Raw genomic sequence first — 12,389 nt, forward strand, 5'->3', positions numbered from 1 at the left:
TTTGGATAATATTCTGGCCACTAGTTTATTTTTAATATTTTTATTGATTGATTTGAAAGCAGAGAGAGAAGATGTGGGCATATCAGGGCCTCTTGCCACTGCAAATGAACTCCAGAGGCATGTGCTGCTTTGTGCTTCTGGCTTTATGTGGGTGTTGGGGAACTGAAGCCTGGCTTGCAGGCTTTGTAAGCCAGTCCCTTTAACCACTGAGCAATCTCCCTAACCCAACACTTTTTTCTTTCGCATGTGCTTAAACTATTTACCAAAGTCTTTGCCCACTTTTAAATTAAGGTAAAGACTATTTTTCTTAATATTCTTCAGAGAAAGAGAAATAGTCCACAGCTTCCTCTGATGACCCTCTCTCTGGTTAACAATTCTTTCCATTAAAACATTAATTCTAATGTCTTGCTCTTACCCTCTTCCTATGGTTTAAACCCATTTCCTTTTAACCTTTCTTCACACGGGGAGCTGTCCTTGCGTTTCTCATAAAGCAACCTTCCTGGTGACATGTCCGTTTCTCCTTTCCTGATCCAGTGAAATTCAGGAAGTCAAACTACGTCCTGTTGAACTAGATCCTCCCCAGGGCTGCTGCTCCCCTTCGGGCTCTGTCATTTGTCACCACGGTCCCAGGCGAGGCACGCTCTTCTTGACTCGCCTAAACTTCTACTCTCTGCTTGACAGCCACTGGGGTTGCTGCTCCTAAAATCAAAGGTGACTGCCGTTTCCTTCCTAAAACCCTTCTGCCCCTCACTTGGCAGCTAAGCCCTACGTAGCTGGCAAGTACCACAAGCTCCTCTTCCCTCCCAAAACGCAGCTCGTATGCTCAACTGCAGCAACACCCAAGTATTACTGGTACCTTGTGCTGCCTGGTTCCCCTCTGCCCGCCCTTGCCCAAGTCCCTCCCATGCACTCTCCAGGAGACTTCTTCTGACCATCCAAATAAGGACGGCCACGCGGAAGCCCACATTCAAGACATGCTTCTATTCCACTTACACACCTGTTCTCAAGGACAGTCCATGCCGTCCACACCGAGGACAACAATGCGGATGCAATGCAGCTAAATGGCACTCTGAATGACAAGGACATGCTGAAATGCTCTGAGTGGCCTGTCATATATATCCTTCAAGATTATTTGCCCAGGTGATGAGCTACTCTCCTTTTCCTCTGCAGACAGTCTCTGTAGTTTGGTTTCTGTCCCTCTTCCCTCCTCCTTATCATCACATGCTCTCTGTTCTTACAGCCCATCTCACACCCTAGACAGTTTTCTTGGCTAGCCTTCCCTGCCAATGAGCCCCTCTTCCTCTGACTCCTTCACACCCTCGGTCTGGAGACACCCCATGCTGCTGGCTCTGGACTGAAGTTTTATTTTGTGGGGCTCACTTTTATGCATCTCCCTTGTCAGAAGCATGAGTCTCTTCTTTGAATCCACATTGGTGAGCTTTGAGTCCCAGGATCGCTACCTGGGGCTAGACCCAACCCACCCTGAAGACTCCTCACATGCTGCCTCCTGTTGTATTTATTGAAGGCTGTGGGTGAGGTGTCTCACTCTGAGTATGCCATGGGCTTCTCTTATTTCACATGTTCAGTGAAGAAACCGAATTGAAATCTCTAACTTTTGTAAGTTGAGGCTCAGTGTCTTCCATGATTTCCACATCTGTCTTCTTGGTGTTCCCTGCTTTTCCCATCCCATCCTCTGTTATCTAGGTTCTGTCAGAAATCCTGCCACCCTGGCCTGACAGCAACACTGTGGCGCCTGCAGAGGTGGCACAGAAGCCCTCCCTCGAGCTCTAACTGGAGATAGAGGAGTGAACTGTGTAACCCAAGGAGGGTGCAGCAGAGCCCAGAATAAGCAGTGGGTGCCGTGGAGATGGCGCGCAGTGTTAGTAACGGCCACCAGTGAACACTGCTCGGCCACAGGTGTCCATCTTCACTGCTCAGTTAGAGAGAGGTCAAAAACCCAGCAAAGGAAGCAGTCAGTTCAACTTGGAAACAAGGAGGAAATGAGCTGCGAAGAAAATATCCCTGGCTGTGGAGATGGAAGACCATGCTTCAGCCTCAGTTCTGCAAGGGCTCCCTGTGTGATCCCACCAAACCCTCTTGCTTCCCTAGACACATGTGCCAGGTCTGGAATTACAGGTGAGACTGGATGGGGTGTTCCCCAAGCAATGGACAAGGCCAGGCAGAGGGAGGCAGATCCACCCTGCGAGGCTGCACGGGTTGGCTTCATTCTCCAGCAGCACCAGACCATGGTGAGGTTGTGGAAGAACGGCAAAGGAGAGTGAGTGTTTCCTGAGTTTCTGCAAGCCTTGCCTTTCACCTCCCAGCCCCTGCCGCCTTCTCCTCCTCCTCCCCCAGCTTAAACCTCAGCATATCCATTTCCTACAGATTGTCCTAGAGGCTCCACAACCTTCCCTTTTAGAAAAACTCTTGCTGATGGAAAATTCTTCCTCATACCTAATCTAAGTCCATCTGCTGCAATTTCTGTCTATTTTCTCTCGTTCAGTCCTTACTGGAGATGGAGAACAGCTGGTCGCCATCCTCCATATAACATCCCCTCCTAAACCAAAATCAGTTATGACATCACCCCTCAGCCTGTTTTTCTCCGAGCATAACATCCACCATTCCTTCTGACCTGCCCTGAAAGAGTCTAGCTCTGGAAGCAACCCCAATCAGGGTCACCGAGGCCACAGTGGAGTCCTCTCTGTCACCCGGAGTCCATGTGGAGCTGTGGCCTCCACGGCAGGAGGTAGACTTTGTGGCAAGATTGAAAAGGAAGGTTCGAACCCCTGACGTTGCACTCAGGAAACTGGCAGACAGAAAGGGCAAATGAGTGCAGTGCCCAAGGTCAAATCTGAGGGACTGGGCTGCAGGTGCCAAGCTCCATTTGTCTTTTCGAGAAAGAAGGGCCGTCTCCCTTTGTAGCCCAGGCTAGCCTTGAACTCTGGGTCATGCTGCCTTCATCTTGTAAGTGTTGGGATTATCGGAATACACTACCAGATCCAGCTCAGACACGGAATAGCATCACAATGCCATGAGCAGCCACAGGAGGCAGAGCACAGCCAGCCTGATCTGAGAAGCAGAGGGTCCGTTTCTCAGTTTTCCCCTCTCCAGGTCTTGCTCCCAAATCCCACTAACAGATGCCTGAAATGCCACTACATACCTCTTTGGTTGCCATGAAGAACTCAAACACCAGGCTGTGGAGGGTGAGGGAGTGCAGTGGCAGACCAATACCTACTCTGCCCGTGAGGAAAAGAAGCCTTCAAACCCCTCCGTAAGTAGCAACACTATTCATGGTTCACGCTTCAGTACTGGGGAGGAGATCTGAGTCTCTCCAACTACTGATGGATTTAAAGGTAAGGAACGAACAAACAAAGAACTGGAGAGAAAAGCAGACACAATGAACTCGCTTGCTAGTTTTTGCTAGTGTTTGTTTCCAAGGTCAGTCCTGGATGGGCTGCGTGGGCGCTGCAGAATGGGTATGGAAGGGGGAGACTCAGGGCAGTGGAGCAGCAGGGGCCTGTACCTGGTAGGAATGCCCTACACCCAGACACGTCTGCCCTGTATGCCTCGTGAAAATCCAAAGTGCACCCAGGTACTCTTGAGAGATCTGCAGGGAAACTGAACTTAGCAAAAGGATAATGTCATTGCTCCCAAAGGGCAGGGTCCCGTGGATATTCCCCAAATTCCTGAGGTCTCCTGTTAATACTTCCTGAAGCAAAGAAAACAGCATGTGTATGCATAAATCTCACCTAGGCTGTCCATAAATGATGGGAAGAAACAGAAGGGAAGGAGGAAAGCCAAGCATAACCTACCGTTATAACCGTTCAGGTACCTGCTCCAGGTGAACAGGGAGGAAGGAAAAAGGATGTAAACATAGGAAGTGAGGGAGTTCCGTGAACTATTTACTTATCATTTTGACCATGAAATCAAGATTGGAGGGGAACTGCGAATGTGGGGAATTTGAGAGCCTTGGTTTCAAAGCAGCTTCTCCCCATGTTGAATATACAGGAGTGCACTGTGCCCTGATCCTGTTCGGGGGTGTTCCAGACTGTGGCAAACCTGAAGACACACCTGATAGCTGGGGAATTCATATATCCACAAAGAAAGAGAAGGCCTCGTGACAGCATTTACCAAAATGCCTAACCCAATAAACGTGCTTATTTGATTTTCTCAAAACCACAAAATTAAATTTAAACCAGAAGACAACAAGGCACGTATCTAATAAAAGTTTTAATATGTTTTCAATCCTTTTTTTTCAGGGGACAGTTTTCTTAAACAGCAAAATCTGCACAAAAATGATTAGACCAGAGCAGGTTGGCAACGAGATTACTTATTGATGTGTTTATCGTGAAAAGGGATGGCAGGAAGGATGGCAGGGCCAGGGAACCAGCAGAGTAGGCTGGCATTTTATTTGCCAGGTGAATCACATTGGGCTTGGGAAAGCAGATGCAAGCCTAACACACCGCAGGGGCTCAATGACAGAAATTCTGGCTGGCCAGCTGGGAAAAAAAATAAAATGCTTGATTCCCTCCATGCTGCTCACCCAGGGTCCTGGCTAAAGCGATCATGTTTGATGAACTGACAAGCAACAAATTTAATTTCCTGAGCATCAATCAGTCCCTTCTTATACAAACAGACACCCAGATACTCCCAAGGAATTAACCTGCCTCACATCAGTGAGAAAAGCCTGCAAACTGTATGACCACAGAGACGCGGGGTTTGCACCCCATCCTGCTCAAGGTGAAGTTGTGATGAGGGTGTTTTGAGTTTCGTCAATTATTCTTCAGCTCCTATACTCATTTTATTTTAGCCTTGGTTGTTATTTTAATGATCTCTGTTCCAAATGGGGAAAGACAAGGAAGAGGAATGAGGAGGAGGAGAAAAAGCAAGTGCTTCAGCGTGTCCCACTTGTACTTTTCAAAGCTCCCTTGGTTCCCTCCCCCACCCAGCCTTTTCCTTGGGTGTGAGTCACCATCAGAAGCTGCTTGAAATGCCTTACAAATGTTCTCTCCCACCATAGATCCAGCAGATCGCAGATCCACACTGACTGAAGGGACCCTTTCCCCCTCCATATCTGCTTCTGACTCCCTGACTCCAGATCTCCCTCACACTCAAAAGCACTGCCTAATTTATTTTTGTCTTCATGAGAACCAAGGTGCTGATATTCAGGACCCATCTGAGTTGGGTGCTACCTCTCCTGGTCTCTCTGAGGTCACCTGCCCTAGACAGACCACAGAGATAGAAGTCCTTCATCAAACTTGCCAAATACCTGGAAAAGTTCAAGTCCTCCTCAGGGTCCTTCTACAGAAGGAGCTGGACCCTGTCCTGTGAGAGCTTCAGACTTGTTTTGCACACTTCCAGCCAGTGTCTGCATGAGAGAAAGGACCATATCCTGACCACCAAAAACCAAAGAAAGTCAGGGAATCTACTTCTGTAGCCACTGGGAGTAAAGCTTCTGTAATAACAGTTCCCACCCAGAACAGCTGCCTAAAGGTGATGAAATAATAAGAAGAAGAATAATAAGGACTGAGAAGGGAAAATGGTTTGTGGAGCTCAAGAACGAAGGCTGTCATTTACACCTTCCAGGTAGTGGGAAGGGTGGGGCTGAAAATCCTTCACAGAGCACCCATTGTGGCTGAGACTGCTACGTTTCAGGTCTGGGACAAAAATCAGAGGGAGAATATTCCTCTGGATCCCCATCGCCTAAGGCTCCAGGGATCTGGACTATGAGCTGGGGACTGGCCGCTTGGTGCACAAAAATAGCAGCTGCTTGTGGGACAGCGGGAGGTTGAAGGCCAAGTGCATCCATCACCTTCTCCCCAACTGGGAACAGCACTTCCTGACTCTTCCCTGTGGCAGAGGCTGACCCCAGGACCAACAGAGAGTCTCCAAGCAAGTGAGGCCCTTGTGGTCCCACAGTGTAGAATGCTCAACATGCTGAGCTGAATCAACTAGGGCCAAGGTGAGCTTTTCTATTCGATGAGCAGTTACCAGAAGTGCGGAAAGTGACTTCAACACGATCCTCCTGTCATAAATGCACCTCTGGGCCTAGATGGAGCCAGCCCCCAGCAGCTCGCCCCTCCAACCAGGCCCACCTCCCAGGGCTGCTGGGACCCTCAGGACTGGACTCTACACTGATAAAGGTTTAAAGCACTCCCAGATAAGATGCATCTGTACGTTGTTGTGGTACACACCCAACCTGGAAAGTCTCCCAGAGTTTTCGGACCTGATCCGCAGAGTGATGTCCTTCCCACGGAGCATGGTTGTCTTGCTTTCTTATCCAGTTGAGTAACACGCAGATGTTCACAGGGTCAAACAGGACAGACCCCCTACGCGCGCGCACACATACACACCCTAGGAAGTGTCTTCTTCCACCAAATTAGATGAACGGTGACAGAGTGTGTAAAGGGAGCTGGGAGAAGGTGGTGAAAGTTTGAAGAAGGACTGGAGTTGAAGGTCACAGTTGTTTGGGCAAGGCAGGGCAAGTAAGGAAGGGAGGGCAGACCCTATGGCGGAAAACCCAATCAACCAATCACGTTTCTCAGAACCAGCTCACAGAGATGACCACAGCATCATCCCAGTGCAGCAAGCATCTGGTCTTGGGGTCCAGCCTCAGTCACCTAGCAACCCTGAGTGGACACCCTCATCTGGCAGGTCCCCCTAGCCCTAAACCAGCTCTACTCGACCAACCCCAGTGCAGCTCATTTAAGAGTAGTAAACAAGCCCAGCTCTTGACGGCGCAGAAGTTTTCCAAATTGTAGGCTCATTTTCCTCCCCACAAAAGCCAGTGCCTTCCCACCCTGGTCACCTTTCCTCCCCTAAACTTTTCTCTCCTCTTTGCAATCCCTCCCCACCTCTGCTAACTGAAGCCACCCGCTGGAGCAGCCGGGCCCCCTTTCCCAGGACGCAGACAAAGGTACCTTTCGCGAGGAGCGGAGGGGCTGCGGTCCCGAGGCTCGCCGCCCTGCCCGGCGCCCCGAGGGTGCAGCCCGCGGGGATGGAGCACGCTGGGGATAACGCGTTCCAGCCTCTGCGACCAGACCTCACAGCAGCTCGGGCCAACTGTGCTAGCGATGCACTTAGCAATTATCTGCTGGCTCCGACGCCCCGCCCCCTGCGCTTGCGATTGGCTCTCCACTCCCGGGCAGGACTGCATTGGTCTCAGCCGACCTCACTCATTGCTTTGGCTCCTACTATTATCTAAGCCATCAAAGGAAATAATTCTATGTTTCATTGACAACCTGTAAGGCTCTCCTCCGGCCCAGTGTGGGGGACAGAATTGGGTGTTCAGTGGAGGGAGGGGGGAAGAGCAGGAAGAGGTGTGTGTTGGTGGGGGGCGCAGAAATATAAAACAGAGAAGGAGGAGAGAGATTAAGCAATCAGATTCTTGCTTCCGCATTTTAACTTCCACCAAACAGAGCTCATAGCAACAATTTTCTGACCTTATTTTATTTATTTATCTATTTATTTTTATTTCGCCTTGCTGGTAAATGTAGCAAGAATTCTAACGCGGGGTTTCTGCTGGGGTCAGATGGCTCTAGAAAGCAGAGCAACGTTGAGGGCTGAAAGACTAGAACGATGCTTTTACACTCTGGAGGGCACACGAAGGTCATTTCAAATGGTGGGGTGGAGGGGTGCATATTACATGCTTTATCTGGAATTTATGTACTGGCCCTTTCCCTTAGGATCGACTTAACTATTTGAACCTGAGGTCACAATTTCCCTTTGCACTGTATCTGGAGTCTGGGAAGAGCTATTTGTAAAGTCCACAAAAGTCTGGAATTTCTTGCCATTCTCATGGGGAGACCCATGAGATCCATTCTGAATCTAACATTCTGCCTGGACCCTCACTTTTCCCTATTCTGCGCTGGCTTCAATTAATTCCTCTGTTTTGTACCTTATTAGCCAGACCCAAAGAAGGAAGAACAGAGACTCTCACGACCACACCCTGCCAAGAGGATAGCTTCTCCTAGTTCCTCAAGGGACCATAGAGCCGCAGGTTTTGACTTTTGCTCCCACCTTAATATATTTGTCAGTAGGTAGAAAGAACATTATTTAGAAGCTGTATTTATCTTTTTAATAATAGTAAAGTCCTTTGAAAGAAAGCTCCTAGAAAATCAAGTTTCAAGGCTGAGAGTGTAGCTCATAGGCAAGTATGTACTTGCCAAGCATGTGGGAGACCCCAGCACTGTTGGTTGAATAATTAATTAATTATTTAATTATTAATTAATTAAAGTAAGAAAGAAAATTAAGTTCCTAGTTCATTGGAAACTAGCCCTTTAAGCTTCTCACGTGGTATCCTACGTCTTCGGGAGTAGCTCAGTCCAGCCCAGCTCAGCAGCTTTGCCCAGCGCCACCCCCTGCTTCAGCTGTCCTTCATCCTCGCTGGCAAGCAGCCTGCTGCTTACCACTTTGTGGGGTGAGGCAAACTTCACACGTACACGCCTGGTTTCCTAAATGTATTTTAAGCTCTGTGAGGACAAAGATACTACCATGCGTATCTTCCTAGCCCCACAAACAGCTCCCCACACTCAGTGAGAAGGGCTGGCTCGTAGAACTCCACAAGGTAAGTATGTACAAGGCTAAGCCTCCTGGGTTCATCACCCTACTGAAGGGCAGCGCCGTGCCGCCTTGAACTCCAGGAGTTGAAAAGTCGGGGTGAACCCTGAAATGCCACACGTGAAATGCTGCATGTCGGAAATCATGCGAGGCCCACAGCATCTCTGCTTGCTCTTCACTCAACGTCTTCCTTCTCCCTGGAGCACTTGACAGCAATGGAGAGATGCACGTTTTTCTAGTGAGCCATCACCTCAGCACAATTCAGTCATTTCCATAACGGCTTTCCAAAATCAGCAAGATTAATAGAAAAGTGATACTATATGAGGAATTGAAACCTCAGACAGGGGGCACCACAAAATATTTATTTTCTGTCTCATTCATTTGTTTGGGTGAAATTTGTATAAAGTACATTGATGAAATGAAACTTGGCTATACCTTTAAAACTGACAATGTCCCAGAAAATAGGGAAGGTTGAGTGACAGTGTAAATAACATAAATAACGCTTCCATAATCTAAGCAGTATGACGTCCAAGAGAAGCTTTCTGCCTTCCTATTACCCCTACCCCACAACCATAAACAAAGAAGAGAAGTAAACGGAATTATAAGAATTCTCTTGCTGCCTGGGGACAAAACTTGGTTGGTGGAGTATTTACCTAGCATGCAGGAAGCCCTGGATTTGACCCCTCCCCCCCCCCATACTGCATAAAACCAAGTGTGGTGACACATTCTGGTAACTCCAGCACTCAGGAAATACAGTCCAGAGGATCATCCTTACCTACATAGCCAGTGGGCTACATGAGATTCTGTCTCAAAAATAGAGTAGAAAATTACGTGTGTGGTAATACATGTTTGTAATCCCAACACTGGGGGTGGGGCTGATCAGTAGTTGAAGGTTAACCTGGGCTATATGAGATCCTTTCTCTTTCTTGAGAAAAAAAAAAATTAATTCTCTTGAGCATCTATCAGAAGTTCAATTGTCTCTAAAGGGACAGTAAAAACATTTCAAGTAATTTTCTAAAATGCTTTGACTAAAACAGCATGTCCTTATGTGTGCTTTTGAAGGTGAGAGGAGAGAAAGACAGAGAGAGAAAAGAGAGAGAAAAAGAGAAAGAGAGAATATCAAGTGTAGGCTGGTGTTTATGTCAGTGTCTTGTACACTGCCTGGTCACAAAGTACTCTCTTTGAGAGAAGGATGGGGCTTTCGTGTCCCACAGATCTAAGAGCTGGAGGACACATATTAACTATGCAGATTCCACTGGCACTTGCATTTGTATTAAATATCCATCGGCCCCATACAATTTAAATTCAGAGGGGTATGAAACATACCAAGTTCCATTTTGTGGGCAGTAGTCTGACAAAGTAGCCCATTTTGATTTAACAGTTTCAGTGCATTAGTGGTGTGAAAGGCTGTTGGGGGTTCCTATTTCATTTTGAATTGAGTAATCAAGGAAAAGAATGGGCGCTTCTTTATCACAACACAAGTGAACAAGCAAACGCCAAAACCACTCTCTTTCCCACGGATAACCACAAATCGCTGTGGCCTACAGCAGGAGACAGGAGAAACCCCACACGTACGCCTCTGTTTGTGCCTCTTTCTTCAGTTAGTTTTTAAGCCAAATTCTTTTCTGAAAAGCAAGCAGAGGATAATAAATCTAGGTAATGACAAGAAAGGAAGAAATGTGTGGAAGTGGGAGGAGGAAGAAGACAATTTTCGGCACAACATTTCTGTGACTGACTTAAGCCATCCAATACCATTTTATTGGAAACACAATATTAGGGGGATTTCTTGTTCAGTATTTTAAACATCTTGTTATTAGCATTGGATGAAGGAAATATTTTTCAGAAACCTCCTAGTCAAACTTCCGAAGTAGAAGAAGTTGAAGGGACACTTGTATCTTTCCATCCTAGTTGACGGCTAGTATAGAACGTTCTGTAACCAAAATATCTCCCTCTCTAGCCTACCCTCAATCTACCTGTGGAGCCAGTGACATTTCTCCAAATTATAGGATGACACTAGTCTCCAGGGGTGTGCCAATCCCTGTGAACCATTGTTAATGATTTCATTAATTACTAATGAGTCTTCAGAAAATGGGTCTTAGGTCTTCCTGAAATTTCAGCACAATAAGGAATATTTTATTGTTTAAAGCACTGCCAAATAACAGCAGGTTATTCGGTTCACATAGGTCATGATCATATTTATTAGTGAACCAGTATTTAATGAGAGAAAGAGATTGTGCATCTAAATTCTGTTTTGCTTCAGTTAAATTCCTCTTAAGAAATATGCAGCTGAATGCTGTCATGAAATATTGTCCAACAGTGTACCAATTGACAGGAGTGGGATAATGGCATTATGAAGGTCGCCATGCCTTCCATAAGGCTGACAGATCACATGGAGAGTGAAGAGCTCTTCTGGAAGGTCTGCACCCACAAATATGACTGTCAGAACTCTTGCCAACCAGGACCCAGGTCTGAACATAGACACTTTCTTCAAAGAACCCATTGAACATGTTTCCAATACCTGCCATGCATCATCTTCTCATTTAAAAAGCAGGGTGATAACACTCTTTCTAGGGCTCCTGGAAGAATGATGGCAAGACAGTCTACACAGGGCTGCTTAGACAGTCTGCCTCTGGATATCTGGATATTGGTGATAGCAGAACAGTGTCTTAGCCAGACCAATTAAAGCACAGCACAGCACTGCCTGACTCCACTAGACCAGGTGTGACATCAGCTATTGGAGTGGGGCCTGCAGATACCCAGTGGGCAGAAAGACATGCTAGTCAAGGAGTCACAACTTGGAGATTATTTTCCTTCTATTGTCTGCAGAATATGCAAACGGTCTCATCAGTGAAGTTCCATCCTGGAGGAGAGGACTAGGGGTGTGAGGATATCATCGAAGTAATAGGCCCCAGCCAGGATTGCTTCAAATATGCACTTTCTTACCCAAGTCATGAGAATTTTGTATTCTGTCACAAGACAAACCCAGGCTTGTTTTGGTGCATGACTTAAAGAATGACTTGCCCCAAATATTTATATGATCCTGACTTTCCAGGAACAGGCTTGAGATTTGTAGAGGATGAAGTTTGAAAAAGCACATTGATTACATAATTAATAATAACTTTGTAAATATGAATCTTTCAAGTCTGCCTCTTCCTGTTTGTAGACATAGCTAAAGTCTGGTCCCCACGCTGCCTTCCAGCTCTGGTCTCCTCTCATCTTCCTGCACCAGGCGCCCATCACAGCCCTCTGGTAGACATGCACATCTGACCTCCTTACACCCTTGCGCTTCTCCTACCCTGTGTTCTCCAAGTGAAATTGATTCCGTCCTTCAAGGCCCAGCCAGCATGTCTCCTCTCATCACTCCTGTCTTCCAGACCATTTCAAGTCCCTTATACTACTCAAGCCAATATGTTTGTTTTCTATGAAATACACCACCACCAAATATACACTGTGCTGGATACACACTGAGAAACCTCCAAAATAAACAGCCATGACAAAGTGGATAAGTCTGCCTCATTCGTAGGTGGGAGAAACCATACTTCTTTAACACATGGAAGGACACATCCGGTACCTTGCTCAAGATGCTCACAGGGAAATGAATTGCCTGTCTCTTTCTCTTTGGTCATCCACACACTGATCTCTTAGCATAAGGGAGCAAAGAGCCAAATGCACCACCATAATGACAGGACCAGATCACACCTCCTCCTTACTCCCTCATCTTACTCCAGCAAGGAGGGAGCTTTGGAAGGGCCTTGAGTTTAGCCCAAGGTTGCATCGAAGTTATGTAGGAAAAGTGACTAACAGAAGCAGGGAGATGGTTGTGCCACGAA

General features: G+C 47.0%; 1 protein-coding gene across 3 annotated transcripts in view; it reads right to left on the reverse strand.

Moving 5' to 3' along the window:
- Positions 1-7,026, reverse strand: part of Zmat4 (zinc finger matrin-type 4) — a 430,717-nt gene extending 423,691 nt beyond the window's left edge. For all 3 annotated transcript variants that reach the window (XM_045131372.1, XM_045131370.1, XR_006632928.1), the window contains exon 1: positions 6,921-7,026. The gene's annotated coding sequence lies outside the window, so the exon portion shown is untranslated. The remainder of the gene's footprint in view (positions 1-6,920) is intronic.
- Positions 7,027-12,389: the final 5,363 nt, after the last annotated feature.

The sequence above is a fragment of the Jaculus jaculus genome, chromosome 12 (assembly GCF_020740685.1).
Source record: "Jaculus jaculus isolate mJacJac1 chromosome 12, mJacJac1.mat.Y.cur, whole genome shotgun sequence".
NCBI lineage: Eukaryota > Metazoa > Chordata > Mammalia > Rodentia > Dipodidae > Jaculus > Jaculus jaculus.